The sequence below is a fragment of the Aegilops tauschii genome, chromosome 7, assembly GCF_002575655.3.
Source record: "Aegilops tauschii subsp. strangulata cultivar AL8/78 chromosome 7, Aet v6.0, whole genome shotgun sequence".
In the NCBI taxonomy this organism is placed as follows: Eukaryota; Viridiplantae; Streptophyta; class Magnoliopsida; order Poales; family Poaceae; genus Aegilops; species Aegilops tauschii.
The window spans coordinates 608,687,434-608,707,716 of record NC_053041.3 but is presented as its reverse complement, the minus strand read 5'-3'; the positions used below and the strand labels follow the sequence as shown (position 1 = coordinate 608,707,716).

Below are 20,283 nucleotides of genomic sequence, written 5' to 3'. Positions count from 1 at the left end.
CCTCCTCTCCTGGCATTTGTAACCGCCTGCGTCCGGAAACCTAGCCTTCCACGGAACGGAGCCTGGCGTGCCTCGTGTCCGTCCAAGGTGCTCAGGATTCCCGAGGGCCATTGTGAGCTCGTCGTTCTGTCTGTCTGGAACGAACGTCCCTTGCTGCGCTACCTCGATATACTCCTGAAGCTTTGTGACGGGTATTCGCAGTTGCTCGTTCGTCCAAACGCACTTCCCTGATACATGGTCCAAGGTTCCGCCAACCCCGAAGAACCAAGTCCGGCAACGGTCTGGCCAGTTCAATGTCTCTGGTTTGACCCCTTTATCAACCAGGTCATTCTCAGCCTTGGCCCACAACGGCCGGGCTTTGAGGTAGCCACCTGACCCCGTGCGATGGTGATGCTTCTTCTTCGCAGCATTTTTCTTGTTTGTCGCTGACATCTTCTTACTCTTGTCCGATGTCTTGTGGGCCACAAATGCGGGCCAGTGATCTCTGATCTTCTCATACCGGCCGGTGAATTCTGGTGTCTTTTCTTTGTCGACAAACGATGTTTTCAGCTCATTCTTCCACCTCCTGAATAGTTCTGCCATCTTCTTAAGAGCATGAGACTTGATCAATTGCTCTTTAACTGGCTTCTCCGGATCCTCCTCTGGCGGTAGGGTGAAATTTGCCTTCAGCGCGGTCCAAAGATCATCTTTCTGCATATCGTCGACATAAGACACCTCATGGTCTTCCTTCTTAGGCTTTAACCATTGGTGGATACTGATCGGGATCTTGTCCCTAACAAGAACCCCGCACTGAGCAGCAAATGCTTCCTTTGTCCGGATGGGTTCAATCGGCATGCCATCGCGCGCGATTGCTGTGATCTCAAACGTTTCATCCGAGCGCAACTTTTTCTTCGGGCCTCGTCTCTTTACCGAGTTGTGCTCGATCCGGAGGGCTAGAAAAAGAAGAAATACGAGAGTTAATTAATATGTGTACATACCAAAATAATGAATGCATCAATTATCTAGTCAGCACAGGCTTAACTAATATATATACCTGGCCGGACTCGGTTCGGTCACCGGAGCCGTCATCACGGTCTCCTTGCACCGGCATTGGGTCACCGGAGCTGTCATCACTGTCTCCTTCTTGCACCGGCATTGGGTCACCGGAGCCATCATAATCATAGCCTGCTTCTTCACCCTGTCCTTCCAGACCATCGGTGTCGTTGAGAAACGACAAGCCGACATCACTTCCTTGTGCGATTATGTCCCCCAACACTGCTTCTGTTGCTTCGTCTCGGGGGTGCTCCATAGTTTCTGCAAATATTTACAACATGGCAATTATTATTCAAACATGACAGATGGATATATTAGTGGCAAACGTAGAACTAGCTAGCTAATCACAATAAGGAATCATATTAGTGGCCTCGACGCTGCTTCTTTAGGGTTTGGGGTGGCCTCGGCAACGCTTCAAGGGTTTGGGGTGGCCTCGACAATGCTTCAAGGGTTTGGGGTGGCCTCGACGACAACGCTCTTTTAACTTGGTAAATTTGGGTGGCCTCGAGAGAGTTTGTCGGGTAGGGGCGCGGCGGGAGGGGGTAGGAGACCGACATCGTTTTTTTCTAGGGTTTGGGTGTCCTCGAGAGTTTTGGTCGAGCGAGAGGGCCGGGGAGGGGGGTGGTGCTCCCATGGTATAAGTTATCACGGTCGAGAGGGGGTTATATCGACAACGAAGACATACGATGACCCCTCGACCCTCGAACCCTCGGCGACCCTCGACCCTCTACCCTAGCTAGTTCCCGACCCTCGCCCCTCGAACCCTCGGCGACCCCTCCCCCCCTCATGTCGAAGTTATCGGGGAGGGGGTATATCGATAACGACATACCCGATAAAAAATAAGAAAAGGAAGAAGAAGAAAAAAAAGAGAGAAGAATTCTATTTTTTCTTCTTCTCCTCTATTCCTTTCTTCTTCTCCTCTTTTCCCCCCTTTTTTCCTCTTCTTATTTATTTCTCCTCCTCTTCTCCTTTTTCTTTTCCTTCTTCCTAAACTAAACATAAACTAAAATAATCCTAAAACTAAACTAAACTTCTCCTCCTCCCTTTTTATTTCTTCTTCTTCTTTTTTTCATCCTAAAAGTTTATGAACAAAATTACAACAGAAAAAAGCTATAAAAATTCTATGAACAAAATTACAACAGAAAAAAATCATAAAAATTCTATTAAAAATGACATATTCTTTCCATATGAACATACAAACATTTGCATATTCTACAATAATATCACCAAAAAGAATCTATGAACATAAAAAATCCTAACTTTTGCATATGAACATACATCATCATCATCTACTACTACTACAATATGAAAAAAAAATATGTGAACAGGGGGCCTGCTTCATCGTCGGCGTCGGGGCGGGCGGCGGCGCTGGGGCGGGCGCGCGGCGGCGTTGGGGCGCGGGGGGGGGGGGGGAGGGGGAGAGGAGGGGGAACGGCGCGGTGAGGCTCACAGTGCAGGCGAGCGGCGGCGAGGTCGGGGCAGGGTGCTCGGCGTGCGCGACGGCGAGGTCGGGGCAGCGCGCGGCGAGGTCGGGGCAGGGCTCGGCGACGGCGAGGTCGGGGCAAGGCGTGTCGAGGTCGGGGCAGGGTGCGGCGAGGCCGGGGCAGGGGCGACGGCGTCGACGGAGACGGCGGACGTGGGCGGACGGGGGCGGCAGCCTGGCGGCGTCGATGTCATCGGCGTCGTCGGGGCGGCAACTGTGAGATGAGAAGTGAAAAATTTCACAAGTCCAATATACCCAGAGCATTGGTTCCGGTTCATAGCACCAACCGGTACCAATGCACCCTTTAGTCCCGGTTGGTGCCACCAACCGTGACCAAAGGTCAGTTTTCAGCAGCCCAAAGGGCGGGAAGCGGCGGCCTTTGGTCCCGGTTGGTGGCACCAACCGGGACCAGAGGCCCTGTGCTGCCCGTGTCGCGGCCAAAACTTTAGTCCCACCTCGCTAGTTGAGAGAGCTCGAGAGTGGTTTATAAGCGCTGCTGCGCCAACCCTCTCGAGCTCCTCTCAACTGCAGGCTTTCGGGCCTAATTTGTCACGATGTGCTTGTGGGCCTACTAGGCCTCCCGCGGGCCTGAATCCTGGCCCATGGTTGGATTTCTAGTCGTATTCAAGCCGTCGTGGCCCAGTAGGTGGCACTTTTTTCCTTTCTTTGCTTTATTTATTTTATTTTGTTTCTACTTACAACAAAAAACTTAATGTTCCTATTTTTATTTATTTTATTAAAGTTTATTCATTTTACTTTTATAAAGTTTATTTTGTTTCTACTTCTTTATTTTATTTTATTTTATTTTGTTTCTACTTATTTATTGTATTGAATTTTTATTTATTTTATTTTGTTTCTACTTATTTATTTTATTAAAGTTTATTTTATTTTATTTTTTTCTACTTATTTATTTTATTAAATTTTAATTTATTTTATTTTGTTTTTACTTATTTATTAAAGTTTATTTTGTTTCTCTCTGCTTTTCATGTTTTGAACAGAAAATACTTTGATAATTTCAGTGGCATGAATTTTATATAATTTTAGTTTAAAAAATACTAGAGGTTTATAAAAGCTTTTTAGTTCATTCCTTTTGCTGATTATTTTGAGCTATAAGACCCTGAAATTGAAAAGCATTTCAAATGAACTCTGAAAGGTTGAAAGTTGGCATGGTATCATCATTTCATCCACATAGCATGCGCAAGAAAGTAGAGAGGGTTACGGCAAAAACTGGATGCACTTTGTGTACAAAACGGACAATCTCTTTCGAAGTATCAGGGTTTCATAGAAAACTCGTCTGTTACAAAGGGATTTCATTTTTTAACTTATTTGAACTCCAGACTTTTTCTGTGTTCAAAATGCACCATTCAAAGCCACATCATCAATTTTCAACCCTTTCTGACTTCATTTGTTATTTTTCATGCATTTACTGATTTTTGTGAGCTAAATGACCCTGAAATTGAAAAGCATTTCAAATGAACTCTGAAAAGGTTGAAAGTTGGCATGGTATCATCATTTTATCCACATAGCATGTGCAAGAAAGTAGAGAGGGCTATGGCAAAAACTGGATGCACTTCGTGTACAAAACAGACAATCTCTTTCGAAGTATAGGGTTTCATACGAAAACTCGTCTGTTACAAAAGGATTTCATTTTTTTAACTTATTTGAACTCCAGACTTTCTCTGTGTTCAAAATGCACCATTCAAAGCCACATCATCAATTTTCAACCCTGTCTGACTTCATTTGTTATTTTTCATGCATTTACTGATTATTTTAAGCTATAAACCCTGAAATTGAAGGCAACATATAGCTCTCATGAATAGATAAGTGACCAAATTAATAGAAGTTCATCCTCACATTAAAACCAAAGTACATACATAGTTCTGATTGAACAACATATAGCTCTCCAGAGCATCTAATTAAACCATACATTGAAATTATGTAAAACATTTCAATGCAACAACAAATACGATCATAATCGCAACCAAGGTAACAATTTATCCAACGACATAATGATACCAAGCCTCGGTATGAATGGCATATTTTCTAATCTTTCTAATCTTCAACCGCATTGCATCCATCTTGATCTTGTGATCATCGACGACATCCGCAACATGCAACTCCAATATCATCTTCTCCTCCTCAATTTTTTTATTTTTTCCTTCAAGTAATTGTTTTCTTCTCCAACTAAATTTAACCTCTCAACAATAGGGTCAGTTGGAATTTCCGGTTCAACCACCTCCTAGATAAATAAAATCTATGTCACGTTGGTCGGCATAATTGTCATAAACAATAAATGAACCAAATAGTTATAAAAAGATAATATATACCACATCCGAATCATAGACAGGACGAGGGCCGACGGGGGCGGCTACCAAAACCATCGCACTATATAATAACAAGGAATAATAAAAGTAAGAAAATTAGACAAGTATCTATCTGAAGTAAAAAAAATCTTTCAGAAAGAAGATAAGAACAAAAGGCTCACCACGGTGGTGCCGGCGACGAGATCGGCGCGGGCGATCGACGGCGGTGAAGACGGGGACGGGACGTGACAGACCGCTAAACCTAGACAAATCTTGGGAAAAATGGAGCTCGGAGGTCGAGTTTCAAGAGGAGAAAGATTAACTAGTGTGGCTCAGACATTTCATTGAACACCTCATATGCATAGAAGGTGAGCTAGAGCACCCAAATGCCATCCCCTCGCCGGCCAAAAAAAAACAGACCACTGTGGAGTGCTCTGCTGCGGCGATGGGGTATATATAGGCACCTCACTAGTCCCGGTTCGTGGCTGGAACCGAGACTAAAGTCCCCCTTATGTCCCAGTTGGAGCCACGGACCGGGACCAATGGCCGTGGGCCAGGAGCGAGGCCCATTGGTCCCGGTTCGTGCCTAGAACCGGGACAAATGGGTCCATACAAACCGGGACCAATGCCCACAAGGCCCCGGCCGACCCCCTGGGCTCACGAACCGGGACGAATTCACCCATGGGTCTCGGTTCGTGACTAAACCGGGACTAATGGGCTAGCCAGGCCCGAACCAAAGCCCTGTTTTCTACTAGTGAATAAACAAAAGTAAAATTCTTAGAATTGACATACAAAGACCGATGCTAGGTTATGCAAACATCAAAATATTAGGAAACAAATAAACCCCAGATCCTCACACGCAGCAGCAAGAATATTTTTTTTTAGATTCAATTATATAAAACACATTCACAACAGATTTAATTGGAAGTGAAATCACAACTTAAATTGTTGCATGAAGGAAATGTCTGTCGACTGCTCTGCCATGTAAATAGATGAATTTGAATAAATATAAACATGTAAATTTGAATCATAGCCCAGGCTGGGGCTACCTTGAGTATGAGCTTGAGCTTGTCGAATTCAGTGTCGGACATTCTGGGGTTGCCGGCAATGTAGGACATCGAGGATTCGACCAGCCTCTACTCATCAGCACCTATAAACACCAAGAAAAAGAACAAAGGTTTGAATCAAACAATAGTTGTAAATTTTGTTAGCATGACTACAAATTATCAGTAACCAGAGTACTCATCTTCCTTCCAGGTTTTGAATAGCCTAACAAATTATCAGCTCCATTTTTCTTCCCGGCCCACAAAAATCAGTGTTGAATAGCTCAACAAATAACACACCAGTCCCCAAACCAGCAAAGAGCATGGGAATCAAAAATCAGTGTTGAATAGCTCAACAAATAACACACCAGTCCCCAAACCAGCAAAGAGCATGGGAATAAACAGACCAACCCCCACATTCCAATAATTCAAGGGATATTTAAATTAGTGCCCCTGGTTCCTTAGTTGTGCTCACTTTTCCCCACGCTCCAAACTTTTGCTCACTTTTCCCCTCTTCCTTAGCTGAAACTCTCACAAATGCTCATAGCGGGCGTTTGCCGTCTTGACCGTCCATTGACCGTTAATTGCTGACGAGTGGGGCCGAGTCTTTGTCTGACTGTTGCTTGCTGACGGGTGGGACCGCAAGGAGACACGTATTGGGCAGCTTGTCTGAATCTGAAACAAATCTAGATAGGCCGCACTGCACCGCGCCGCCCCTCCCCCTCCGCCGGCGTCGTGCCGCGTCCACCACAGTTGTTTCCTCCACCCTATGCCCCTATTCAGTTCGTCGGTGACGCCGCGTCTCCGCCAGATATAGCCCACCTCCCCACCTGGGATTACATAGCGATGTTGAGTGAGGATGGCCAGAATGCAGTCGACCGTGGAGAGGATTGGGTGGAATCTGCGGCAGATAATTCATGGATTAAACCTGGGTAAGCATTGTTTCCTCTCGAATTGACGTTCTAAGTCGTATTGTAGGCCGTATTTGACTTCTGTTTGCTTGAATCGTTTGAATTTGTGCTCGATTTTACCCGGCTAACTGAAGCCTTTGTTTCCTTCAACAAAATAGGATTGATCCCGCGCTGGCTTTCCGGCTGGCGATTAGAATGGAAACTAGTGTGCTGCGTGGTACTAAACCGCATTTGATTTCATCATTTTTCTATCCCAAAGTGGTAGAAACCAGCATATCTTTCAAAGATTTGCGAGCTGAGCTCCGAAACACCTATCCCTGGAGTGATGCCGATGCTGTTGAACTGAATTACTTCAGCAGTGACGAGCAAAGATTTCTCCCACTAACTTGCGGCGATCATATGCCGTTGCTTTTTGCTGGGATTGCTGGCTGCCGATTTGGTAAACTCCAAATCGATGTGCTTCAGCCACGCGCAGAACGGGCGAAGGGGAAGGGAGTTCAGACATCATCTGTCTGTGCTAATAGCCAGCACCCCGGCACTCCTTGTAGGTCGACACCAAGTAAAGCAAGTGGTTCATGGAGCCAGAACATGCCTGCTGCCAATTCTGGTTCCGATTCAGCTGCTGCTTCTCGTGTACCTTCTGCAGTTGGTGTAGAAGAAGATGCAGAACCTGACGAGGCAGTGCCTACAAATGATGATGAAGACGAGATGATGTTTCCTGAACTGGTCGATGTAGCCAGTCAGCAAGCAGTGGATGACGAATATATGGAGGTGCCCATCAGCCAAGCTAGGTTTGATGACACTGACGATGAAGAGAAGGTGGAGAACATGGAGAGCTTAATCGAGGATGAATACGATGGTGATGACATGCCAACAATTGAGTGGAACAGGGAAAAACCTGAGCTTAGTGTAGGTACCATTTTCCAATCAATGGTGGACTGTCGGAATGCAGTGACAACATGGTGCATTATATCTGAAAACACCTATAAGATTAAAAGGAGTGAGCCAGCAAGGTTCACAGTATGTTGTCCATATCCTAGGTGTAGGTGGAAGTTGCATGCATCTCGTATGATCAAGAGCAAATATATTCAGGTAATCCAAGTTCAGTTAGTAATTTAGTTTCAGATCGTTCAGTAAGGTTTCTCAACTGTTTTTTACCCTTTTATTTTGTTTCAGATAAAGAAGAACCCACACAAGCACACATGTCCACCTGGAGGGGGAGGGGGGAAGGCCAAAACCAAGCTAGCAAAAACTAGGTGGGTGGCAGATGCTATATTGGATTGGCTGAGAGAAGAACCTGGACTTGGTCCAACAGCACTCCATGGGAAGCTTTTTGAGAAGTACAAGATAGAAATTCCTTACATGAGAATTTTCAATGCTAGGGAAAGGGCTCTTGACAGAATTAATGGTCAATGGAATGACAGTTTTCAACTGCTTTACACTTTCAAAGCTGAAGTGGAGATGGCAAGTCCAGGGAGTGTTGTAGAGATTGACAAGCATACAGTTCCATTCAAAATAAATGGGAAGTCATTTCAGAAGGAGTGCTTCAGAAGGGCTTTTGTTTGTTTCAAGGCTTGCTGGCAGGGGTTTCTAGATGGTTGCAGGCCCTATTTGGCTGTAGATGCTACACATTTGACTGGAAGATGGAGAGGACAGCTAGTAGCAGCTTCTGCAGTTGATGGACACAACTGGCTATTCCCAGTTGCATTTGGTGTGGTGGAGGCAGAGTCTGAGGAAAGTTGGGTCTGGTTTCTGCAGCAGTTGCACAACATTATAGGCACACCCCCAGGTTTAGCTATACACACAGATGCTTGCAAGGGTTTAGAGAGTGCAGTGGAAATTGTATTCCCTAGAGTGGAGCATAGGGAATGTATGCGACACCTAGCGCATAATTTCAAAAAGAAGTTCAAAGGTAAAGTTTATGATGAGAACTTATGGCCAGCATCATACACATGCAGCAAAAGGAAGCATGAACACCATTTGAGAGTGTTGTATGCTCAAAATCCTCTTGTGAAGGAGTACATGGATGCACATCATGGTAAGGTGTGGTCAAGAAGCCAATTCAACGAAATCTGCAAAGTAGATTATGTGACCAGTAACCTTGCAGAATGCTTCAATTCAAAGTTCAAGTCAGTGAAAGGGCTCTTGTTGTGGCAAGCATTTGACAAGATGAGGCAAATGATCATGATAAAGATGGCTCTTCGCAAAACAATTGCAGAAACACAATATGTTGGTCATCAAATGCTCCCATCACTGATTAAGGCATTGCACTTGAAGGCAAGAGGACTGAAGATGAAATGTATTCGATCTGGTACATATGAGGGAGAGGTTACATATACTGACACTAAAAATAGGGTATGGAGGTATCCTGTGAACCTAAGTACTAGAGAATGTACTTGTAGGCAATGGCAGATCCGTGGGAAGCCATGCATACATGCCCTACATTTGATGACCATTATCGGGGGTGCAGATGGTGAAGTTGATCAATATTGCTCAGAGTATTTCTCTGTTGCCAAATTTATGTCTGCTTATGCTGACAATGTGCATGCACTATTGGGGAAAGATCAATGGAACATAGTAGATCCAGGGTTCAAACTCCATGCTCCTGTCATTACTAGACCACCAGGAAGACCAAGGAACCAGAGGATTAGAGCAGGTGAGGAGGGTCGTCTACCAAAGAAGCGTGCTTGCAAAAAATGTGGAGTTCTGGGGCATATTGCTAGGCTTTGTACCAATGCAGTGGATGCATCATTTGGAGAGGAGGAAAGATGGACAGCAGCCAATGCTGAGGAGAATGCAGCAGCAATGGAGACTGAAGATGCAGTGGAGAATGCAGCAGCAATTGAAGCAGTGGAGAATGCAGCAGCAAATGAAGCATCTTGGTATGTGTTTGCACCCTTTGTAGAATGCAGCTACCCTTTTGTTTGCATTTGTTGTCTTTTTTGCCTATGGCTTATAATTTTATTTACCAGCTCTAGGGAGAAAAGGCCAAGAGATGAAGAAGCAGAAGATTTTGAAACCATGGCCTTTGATGGTTTTGAAGCTATAAGAGAGGAAGAGGAGGGGGTAATTTTTCCAACTGTGCCTTTAAAGATTATTGAACCCATAGATGACCGTCAAATGGTCGTCAAGTGCTCGGCGAGTGGAACTACTCCATCAACACCTCCACGGGGAAAACCCCAAGTAAAGCCCAAGATCAAAAGGAACAAGAGTCTGAAAGAAAAGAGCATCTCAACCAGGGAAACCAGGAGCAAGACGGTGAAGCCAGCTGCAAACACAAGGAGCAAGTCGAAAATTTGAATTAAGTTGTTGGGAAATGTTTGTGTTGTCAATTTGAGGGCGAGTCGATCGCTTAAAACTTGGTAGATTTGTATTAAGATGTTGGCATCTTAAAACTTGGTATATTTGAGCTACTGTGAAAACTTATCAGTTGTAATAAGGGATCCCTTGTAATAATGTTGCTTCTACTTTGGTTTCTTATTTGTGTCAGAATTCAAATTTCCATCAAAATTTGAATTTAAATCAATATTTTAATTTGGGCCAAAATTTGGATCCGAGCCAAAGTTGAAGTTGAACATTGGAGGTTCATTGCTCTGTGTGGTGTATTTGATCGAGCATTTGAAGCCCAATATTCGTAGGTGAACAGTCCGAATGAGAAATGTGCTAGAAACAAGCTCGAAAGCTAGGTAAACAGCCCTATTTGAAATCAAGTTTTTTTTACCTTGGCTAAATGAGGCATATATATTTTTATGAACACTTGTTCCATATATATATGGTAAAAACGAAGTCTCACTATTTATTGATTAATATTCATATTACTACATTTTTTTGAAAAGATATGCTTTTAATTCAAAACCGTGAAATAACACGTTTTAGATATGAAAATGAAAAAGTAAGTTCAGATCCTTCTTATTCACTCGAAAATGAAGCTATGGAGATTTTTTTTGATTTTTTTGATTTTTTTTCAAACCCTAAACCCTCTCTCCCTATTATACGAACTCTGAACATGTTCATAGGTGATAGCTCATTTGTGTGAAGCCTTTTTTCATGAAAATGACCTACACCAAGTTTATATTTTTTTCTCATAACCTTGTCACATATGACGGCTATGTGCACAAGAATTACAATATTTTGAGTTTTTTTGAATTTTTTAAAAACATTTGAACTTGATTTTGATAGATCACTTCAAAAAATGATTTTTCAAAAAAATGCCCCATACCGAGTTTATATTTTTTTATGGTAACTTGGTCTCATAAACAGACGAACTACGTTTGTTTTATATTTTTGCGATTTTTTCTAATTTAGTTATGGCCATTTGAAATCTGGTCAAACCCTAATAACCCCGTTGACTCGCTCATAACCCCGCAGAAATGCTCCAAACCCTAGCGTCGAACGTCCGTCGTCGGATCCTACCAAGCGCCAAACAGCACCCGTCATATGTGGGCAGGCATGCGCGATCCGCGTGATGCATCCTGATTGGCTACTGCACTGTCCTTCTCGGGTTTTTACGATTTGCCCCACTTTACATATGAAATTGTATTTTTCGCACATGACCACCACATGTCAGTGTTAAGAGTTGGTTCAAATATTCAAACTACAAAATACAATGTGGCAAATCGTCAATATAGCTTCCCCTTCTCCTCTTCTCCATCTGACAGACAAAGGCATCGAGCAGATAGGGCAATTCCTCTGTTTCTTTCCCCATCTTCTCGTTCTTCTTCCTCTCGAGCAATTCCTCTGTTTCTTCCTCTCGGGCGATATGTCGACCTCCTCGTCAGCCCCCCGTTCCACGTGGCCGGTGTATGGTCCAGTGCCGATGACTCGATGCACTGACTGCCCACGGACTGCGCCACTGAAGCGGTTGACTTCGAAGGAGGAGAAGAATGGGAACTTTGGGCGCGAGTTCGTCAAATGCGAGAGCAAGCCGGAGGGGCAGGTTAGATCTGAGTTTTCCTCGCATCCTTTATCTCTAATTTCTCAAAAAATCTATCACATTTCGTTTTCAGATCGTGAAGAAATGCCACCATTTCGAGTGGATGGATGATTACATCCAGAGGCTTCAAGGGTTGGGCTTGCTGGATTCGAGGGGGAATGCAATCCGCGAGTTCAATCTGCCCCATGACAGTGCCGCTCCGGCAGCAGCAGCACGTCCGGAATACCCGACGGTGGTAGATGTTGAACTGAAGACGGAATTGAAGAAGATGAACAAGAACTTCAAGCAGCTGATTGAGTTGAAGAAGCAATCCAATCTGATAGCTTTAGGAATACTTGCTCTAGGAATTTTTTACTTGATGGCCATCTCTCGTTAGAGATGTTTGTCTACTGTTGTTGCCACTGTTTAGCAATCCAAGTCTGTTTATCTCAAATGCAACTCTATTTAGTGCAACTGTCGATCTCTGAATGTATGCAGTTTACTGTTAAGTTTCGGCACTTTCAGTTTCGGCAGAAGACAAGTACCAGTTCAGTGATAGGATTATTTTGTCAGCAAATAACCTTGAGTGTTGGATCATACCCTAGCTCGTCAGATGACAGTAAGCAGTACTTGAGCAGCACAAGGGATATACATCAAGTTCATCTCTTCTCTCTCGCACTTGCCAAACTTTTGTCCTCGAGTTCGTCAGTTCTGCTAGAAACCTAGTTCGCGGGCCCAAAGAGAATCAAGCTGCAATAGGCCCACAAAGGATAAATGAGGCCCAGAAACAAGCGATGTTTCTTTTTTTTTATTTAGGAACGATTGCTTTGTCCTTTTTTGTTTCTAATTGCTTTTTTCATTAATTTGATTGCCCAATCTCTTCTATCTCATTGAGGATTTTTTTTGCTTTCCTTTATGGGTCCCTTCATTTTTTAGAATCAAAGTATTTTCAAACCGCAGTATTATTATGCCTAGAGAACCAATACTTCATGATTGGAAAAAGAGGTCCAACCCTCTTTTTTATATACTTCAAACATAGTGTAGTTTTCTACATATTAAAGTATATAAAACTACACTTTTGACTAAAGCCAAACATCTCAAAGTATTTGATACTTCAATATTTCTGAAAACCAAAGTATTCTTGGAATACCTAAAAAATACAGAGCTCTCAAACCAAAGCCGTGTACAAATGTACAATATATTCTTATTTTTAGAAGGCATCTATGAACACATCATTTTTAGTTAGTTTGGTTAATTTTCCCCACGCCAATTAGCCGTGTCTAAACTTGGGACAAACAAAATACAAAGGGAAATACAAACATAACAAAGCATTAATATAACACACATAAATTAACTTAGATAGTAGGGTTGCTAGGGCAACAAACATAACAAAACATTAATATAACACACATAAATAGATAGGGTTGCTAGGGCAACATAAGTTCCCAAGTTCTTACATAGCTAGGTCGGGCAACACGCACACCAAACTCACACTCACACTACATAGTAGATAGGGATAGGGTAGCTAGGGCAACACGCACACCGCCGGCTTCACCGTCTTCTTCGCCGTCGGCTTCAGTACTCCTCCTCCTCAAGGCCGTTGTCGCCGACGTAGTACGGGAGGCTATGCATGCGGTTGCGAGTGGGGAAGATGCTCTCGAAGTCCGTGAAGATGTTATGGGTGGTGAATGCGATGAACTCGCACCCACACCAATACACCTTGCCGAGCAGGTAGTAGGCATCGAACCTGTTGGTGAAGTGGACGACGAGCCCTACCACTGGAGCGTTGGCGTGGGGACGCTGCTCCACGAGGTTGAACATGGGCGGCGAGCCCGGCGGGAGGTGGTGGAAGCCCGCACGGAGGAACCCCCGTGCAAGCTCAGTGCTACCCCTCCAGCGTGAGATCGCCCACACGCGGAGCGATGCCTCGACGACGACGTTGGCGGGGTACCGCCGTTCCGGCACGGTGGGCGGCGCTTGGAACGTCGGCCCGGTGTACTGCATCTTGAAACGCTTCGCTGAGTGGAACGGCTTTGGCTTTTGGGGGAAGAAGAGAAGTGGGAGGCGCAGATGGATCTGTAGAAGAAGAGGCAATGAAGGGCAGTTTAAATAGCCAGGAGAGACAAAGTGGGTACACGCGCAAACGGCGTAGATCGTGACTCAGTGCGTGCGTGAACCTATGCGATCATAAATGTGTGAACGTGAATCCATGCGAACGTGCTTTGCGTGCTCTGCGTTGGTGGCTGCCTGCCTCCCCCTTCTGCGTGCTCTGTGTTGGCGGCTGCCTGCCTCCCCCTTCTGTGTGCTCTGCGTTGGCGGCTGCCTGCCTCCCCCTTCTGCGTGCTCTGCGTTGGCGGCTGCCTGCCTCCCACAACTGAATCGAGCGGCACTCGTGCGGCATGAACCGATGCCTCGACATAGACGCGAGCGTGCGTGCAGCCTGCCCCTTCTGCCACCGGCACGTATGCCTGCGACGCGTGAAACGACGCTGCGGAGCGACTAAATCCACCGGCAACCGGGCGGCAAGGATCGATGCGTGCGTCTCGACGTGCATGCATGCGTTTAGGTCTAGGTCACTAGATGCGTGCGTGGCGGTGTTCACATGCATAGCAGGCTAAATCGATGCCAAAGCCGCGCATGCATAGCTGGCTGCATCCATCGATAGAAGGCTTTTTTAATTTATTCCCAACAAACTAACGGGCCCGTCCTATGAACACAAACACGGCCCAACCAGCGAAGCCACAACCACAGTCAACAGAGTCCAACGTGGCCCCACAAGTCAGTTAACGGCCAAGACGGCAAACGTCTGTTATGAACATTTATGAGTTTCAGCTAAGGGAGTGGGGAAAAGTGAGCAAAAGTTTGAAGCGTGGGGAAAACTGAGCACAACTAAGGAATTGGGGGCACAGATGGAATAATCCCATAATTCAAACACTCAGCAGTCAAATGTGTATGCGTGTGCATGTAAATGTACTAAGGTTATGCAGTGTGATAAATACAGTTTTACCTTTGTTTCTTTTGTTCATGTACAAAATCTCCCATCATATATAGACCAAAGCGCATGTGACAAAACAATATAGAGCATGCTTTTAATAACTGAACAATGCAGCACCAAGTCCGACTCTACTACTACTACCTGTGACACATCATTGTTGATCCATGGCAGATAATAGTAAAGATTAGAACCCATGATTTTGATACAGAAGTTACCTAGCCTGGTAGCCTAGCATAGAATAGCACTACATAGTACTTGGCCAGCAAATTTGAGCAATTCAGTGACCACATCCCATGACAACAAATATAAAAACTATGAACAACATCGCATACGAAGTGTGACAACAGAGAACACATTTGACATGCAGAACGCATGCGCAACCACACATCCCATAACAGGGTTACAATCTAGAGGCAGTTAGCTAGCTGCTACCAGATCACTCACTCATCAATTTAGAACTGCAAAAGAGCGCAAAAGAAATAAATCAACAAGAGCATAAGGCATACTATAGCCAGCTAGCTAGATTTCATCTTGAGACTTATCCTTGTGCTTCTATAGCATCTCGATAACTTGGTCCAAGGGTGGGTCTCCGGACCTCCGAAAAAACTTGTCGCCGATCTTGAACTCGTACGCCTCCGGCTGCCCAGAATGAACTCCTTCAACTACAAAAACACATACAGAATTAAAAGGACGCCGGTAAGAGCAGGGAAGAACAACATTCGATAATGCTTCATAGTAACTAATTTAGCTGGACTTTGTACTACTCTGGTTTCATTCTGATATTATGGAACCAGGGATGATTAAAAAAAGAAAAGGCATCGACCATAATGTTACACAGTAGTCAATTTATGGTCTGAACATCAGATGTCGGCCGTGCTCTGAACCAAAATGTAAGGAACCTTAAGAGATGATTGTACTGATACACTAGAATTTCATCCATTTATCAACAATTGCAGAGATTAGGACTGCAATTTGCAGTGAATCAGAGATTGGGACTACAATTTCATCCCTAGCAAATATATGTTTCCTGATTATTATTCATTTCCAAATGCAGGAAACCATCTCGGTGACCCAGCTTGTCCGAGAGATTGCTGCTGTTATGAAGGAGTTCACACAATCTGGGTAAGCTACTATACTTGGCACTTTCTATTTGTTGACGATGTATCACCGAAAAGGCTTGTACTGCCAGAGTGATTACCAGCAGCAGCAGCGAGGAACGGGAGCAGAATAGCAAAGCAATGCTTGTGCAGAACTCGGCATGCATACAGAGTGACACAAACTCATCATCACACAATATGAGTACTGTAAACTCCAAACTTACTCGGACGCTAGTGACACAAGTGTCCGAGTAATGCAATGCATGTATCAAACCCTACGTAGACCGATGAAAACTCGTGGGACAAATGAGTAAGTAGCATGCAAAATCACTTGCACTGACAATGGTGGCTGCTGTCAGGTTCAGCAGGATACACTCACACACACACACTTATTATTAACACTGGTAGAACAGAGCAGTGGTGCTGCAGCAATGGCGTGGCGCGGCACGGGCAGGCAGGCAGGCAGACATGCCGGCACGTGCATGAAAAAGAAATACCAGGGGCCTCGACCTCGTTGCATGCCCGAAAAGGAGCATGTACAAGTCACGGGGCGATTGAGCCAGACGCGACGTGGACAAGTTGGGAGACAGCGAATTGGGCGAGCCCATTCTACATGTTTTGGACAATCATGCGCCTAGTTATTTTTTCATCAGGTAAAAAAGGTGGAAATGAAGCATATGCAGTTGAACATGTTTTGAGCAAGCAGAAAGAATTTAATTATGCAAAGATACAGGGATGGATGAAAGCATGTATAGAGACAGTAGATTGATTAGAAAAATAAAGGACTTGGGTGGGTGCTGCAAGAAGAATCATGGTGTTTGTTAACAACGGAATGGGATATGTATGAAGCACACACATGCGGCATACAGAGAACTAGCAGTTTGAAGCAGTTTGAAGCACACACAAAGAAGCAGTTTGACCTATTTATAGAGCTCACGGTCGCAGTTCAACCCAAAGAAGCAGTTTGAGGCACACACATGGGGCATACAGAGAACCAACAACATCACTGTCGGTTTGCAGCATGGCCTAGCACAGCAGGTTGATTCCCCAACCAAATATCGAACGACCGGCCCCTAAATATCCAGGTTCAGTGCGGATTTTGTACTTACAAAAATGACTTGGGTTCAGACTGAACTGATACTAATTTGGGCTTTCCACTAGCATCGGTCCATAAATCCAACATGCATAATGTCGTTCCTGTTGAGCACCTACTGATTCGATTCAACAACTTTTACTGATTTCTATAATCCTACTACAGCAGTTCAGACTATGTCCAAGTCATAGCTCCTAACTGAAACAGATCAAAAGTTTCAGACGACACCAGTTTCAGTAAACTGTTTTTCAGACTAGTGCAAATATCCGGAAGAGTTCTAGACGAGTGCAAGTATGAGTTTCTTGCCAAAGGAAAAGAGTAGGAAGTTGAGGGCCTCCCACCAGGCGGCCCGGCCATGATGACGACGATGAGGGCTTGCTAGTTGCGGGGCAGGTCGACGACGAGTGGAACGTGGCTGGCTGGATGTCGTGGATCGTGGGACTTGGAGGGGCGGGGCTGGCTGTCGTGGATCGTGGGACTTGGAGCTCGCTGGAGGTCAACGAGGGGCGGCGCATGTCCCGTCGCCCGAATCAGAGGACGAGCGGGCGCCGTTGCTTAGATGGTGGGGCGGCAGAGGCGCAGGGGTGGTCCGCGTGGCGGCGACGCGGACGAACTGTAACGGCGGCAGGAGCTCCTAAAGAGGCCATCCATGGCGGGGCTGTTGTAGATGTACCTGAGAGAGAGGGAAGATGCGTGAGGGAGAGAGACAGAGGAAAGGAGAAGGACGGGACGGTAACAGAGGAGAGGGCCTACTCCGCGGGGTGCCGCGTCGCCTCGTCGGCGCTGAGCGAGTTGGCGAGGACCGCGTTCATGGTCGGCACGTCGCCGGCGGAGAGGGCCACCGCCTCTATGGCCGGTGACGAGTGTAGGTGTGCTGGGCGCCGTAGAATCCCGCCTTAGGTCGCCGGGATTGGGTGCCGGAGGTGGCGGTGGGAAGTTGGATCTGGGAGTGGGGAGAGGGGAGAGGATCTGAGGTGGGGAGGGGAGGTGTGGCAGAGGTGGGTGGCGGCGAGGGGACTGGTGGGTGGCGGAGGTGGGTGGCAGCGAGGGGACAGGTGGGTGGCGGCGGGGGACGGGTGGGTGGGGGTGGCGGCGAGGGGAGGGGAGGGAGAGCGCTAGGGTCCCCTGCCAGTGCAGGGGAGAGAGAGCGAGATGAGCGAGAGAGGGGAAAGTTCCAGAGGGGTGGGCGGGTTGGTGGGAGAGGGACGCTGGATCGAGGGAGTGAAGGAGAGTGTGGATGGCTCAGATCGACTACAGTGGGGGTGATCCGTGGGCTGCTTCCTGATTGGTTCAAAACATGAGGCATTTATTAAAATTATCTCTTAGTGCTAAAAATAGGGGGTTTCGTGAAGCAGCTACCAAAATTATTTTGCAAAATGGCATCACTAAAATTTCAATTAATTTAGACCACATTTTATGGATGATCACCAATTTGTATGCATTTCCAATCCTACTAGCTACTTTTGGTCATTTAAACAAATTTTCGCCGATTTAGTTGGAACCGGGTCAAATTTGTACTGCAGTTGCCTTATTGTTTAGTATTTATTTTTTACAAAAATCATTTTTAGGTACATAAGCATCTATTTAATCAGAGAAACGCCAAAAAAATTCTAAGATTCAATCACTAGCTAGGAACGGTCATGCCCGCCGTTTTGACCGCATTTTGAAACGGGCATAAAAAATTCAAAAAAAATCAAAAAATTTGAAAACCTTTGCATTGTGTCATTATATGTGACCAAATTATTAGGAAAAATGATAATGTAATACGACAATTATTTTTAAAAAGTGTTCTCAGAAACGAGCTATCGTGTGTGAAGATTCATGACTTTCAAGCCAAATGGTCAATCTTATGGCCATGTTCATCGCATAGTTTGTTGAAATGATCTCAAATTGTGCATAAGGGTGCATCTTGCAATGGCAAACAATGTTGCCTAAGAAGTTTTCATTTTCTTTGGACGAAAAAAATCATTTTCCATTTTTCGAGTGCCCAAAATGAGTTTTTTTTGTGAAGGACCTACCATATATTTGTTGCAAAATTATACCAATTCAATTTTATAAAATAATAGGTCATATTTAATGTAGAATTGACCAAATGGTTGGGTTTCAAAAGTTTGATCCACCTCTCGTGAAAAAGATAAATTTCTGCCGATTCAGCTGGAAGCTGGTCAAATTTGAACTGCAACTGGCTGATAGTTTGCTCTTTATTTTTTCCAAAAATCATTTCTAGGTACATAAGTATCTATTTAATCATAGAAACACCAAAAAAATTCCAATATTCAACCACTAGCTAGGACCAGTCATTCCCGCCGTTTTGACCGCATTTTGAAACGGGCATGAAAAATTCAAAAAAAATCAAAAAATTGGAAAACCTTTGCGTTGTGTCATTATATGTGACCAAGTTACCAGGAAAAATAATAAAATTGTAATACAACAATTATTTAAAAAGAGTGTTCTCAGAAATGAGCTATCATGTGTGAAGATTCATGGATTTCAGGCCAAATGATCAATCTTATGGCCACATTCATGGCATAATTTGTTCAAATGATTTAATATTGTGCACAAGGGTGCATATTGGAATGGCAAACAATTTTTCCCAAGGAAGTTTTCATTTTCTTTGGACGAAAAATATATTTTCCATTTTTCGAGTGCCCAAAATGAGATTTTTGTGTGAAGGACCTACCATATATTTGTTGCAAAATTGGACCAAATCAATTTCCAAAATACTAGGACATAATTAATGCACAATTGAGCAAATGGTTGGGTGTTAAAAGCTTCGATCCACCTCTCGTGAAAAAAACAAATTTCCGCCAATTTAGTTAGAAGCGGGTCAAATTTGAACTACAGCTACCTCATAGTTTGTTCTTTGTTTTTTGCCAAAAATCATTTCTAGGTACATAAGTATCTATTTAATCAGAGAAACACCAAAAAAATTCCAAGATTCAACCACTAGCTAGGAACGGTCATGCCCGTCGTTTTGACCGCATTTTGAAACAGGCATAAAAAATTAAAAAATTAAAAATTGGAAAACCTTCGCATTGTGTCATTACATGTGACCAAGTTACCAGGAAAAATAATAAACTTGTAATACGACAATTCTTTTGAAAAGGTGTTCTCAGAAATGAGATATCATGTGTGAAGATTCATGGCTTTCAAGCCAAATGATCAATCTTATGGCCACATTCATGGCATACTTTGTTCAAATGATCTCATATTGTTCACAAGGGTGCATCTTGGAATGGCAAACAATGTTGCCTAAGGGAGTTTCATTTTCTTTGGACGAAAAATCAATTTTCCATTTTTCGAGTGCCAAAAATGAGTTTTTTTGTGAAGGACCTACCATATATTTGTTGCAATATTGGACCAAATCATTTTTCTAAAATACTAGGCCATATTTAATGCACAATTGACAAAATG

General features: G+C 44.4%; 1 long non-coding RNA gene across 2 annotated transcripts; it reads right to left on the bottom strand.

Annotated features, from left to right (window-relative positions):
• Nucleotides 1–4,351: 4,351 nt before the first annotated feature.
• On the bottom strand, nucleotides 4,352–18,027 carry LOC109776353 (uncharacterized). Of its 2 annotated transcripts, XR_012189834.1 has the most exons (7): nucleotides 17,623–18,018; nucleotides 17,211–17,542; nucleotides 14,572–15,341; nucleotides 5,868–6,314; nucleotides 5,001–5,080; nucleotides 4,843–4,900; nucleotides 4,352–4,754 (listed from the first exon to the last, which is right to left on the bottom strand). It is a non-coding gene; the product is annotated as an uncharacterized lncRNA (long non-coding RNA). The 2 variants fall into 2 exon arrangements; XR_002236062.4 differs by having other exon boundaries at nucleotides 5,001–6,314; nucleotides 17,623–18,027.
• Nucleotides 18,028–20,283: the final 2,256 nt, after the last annotated feature.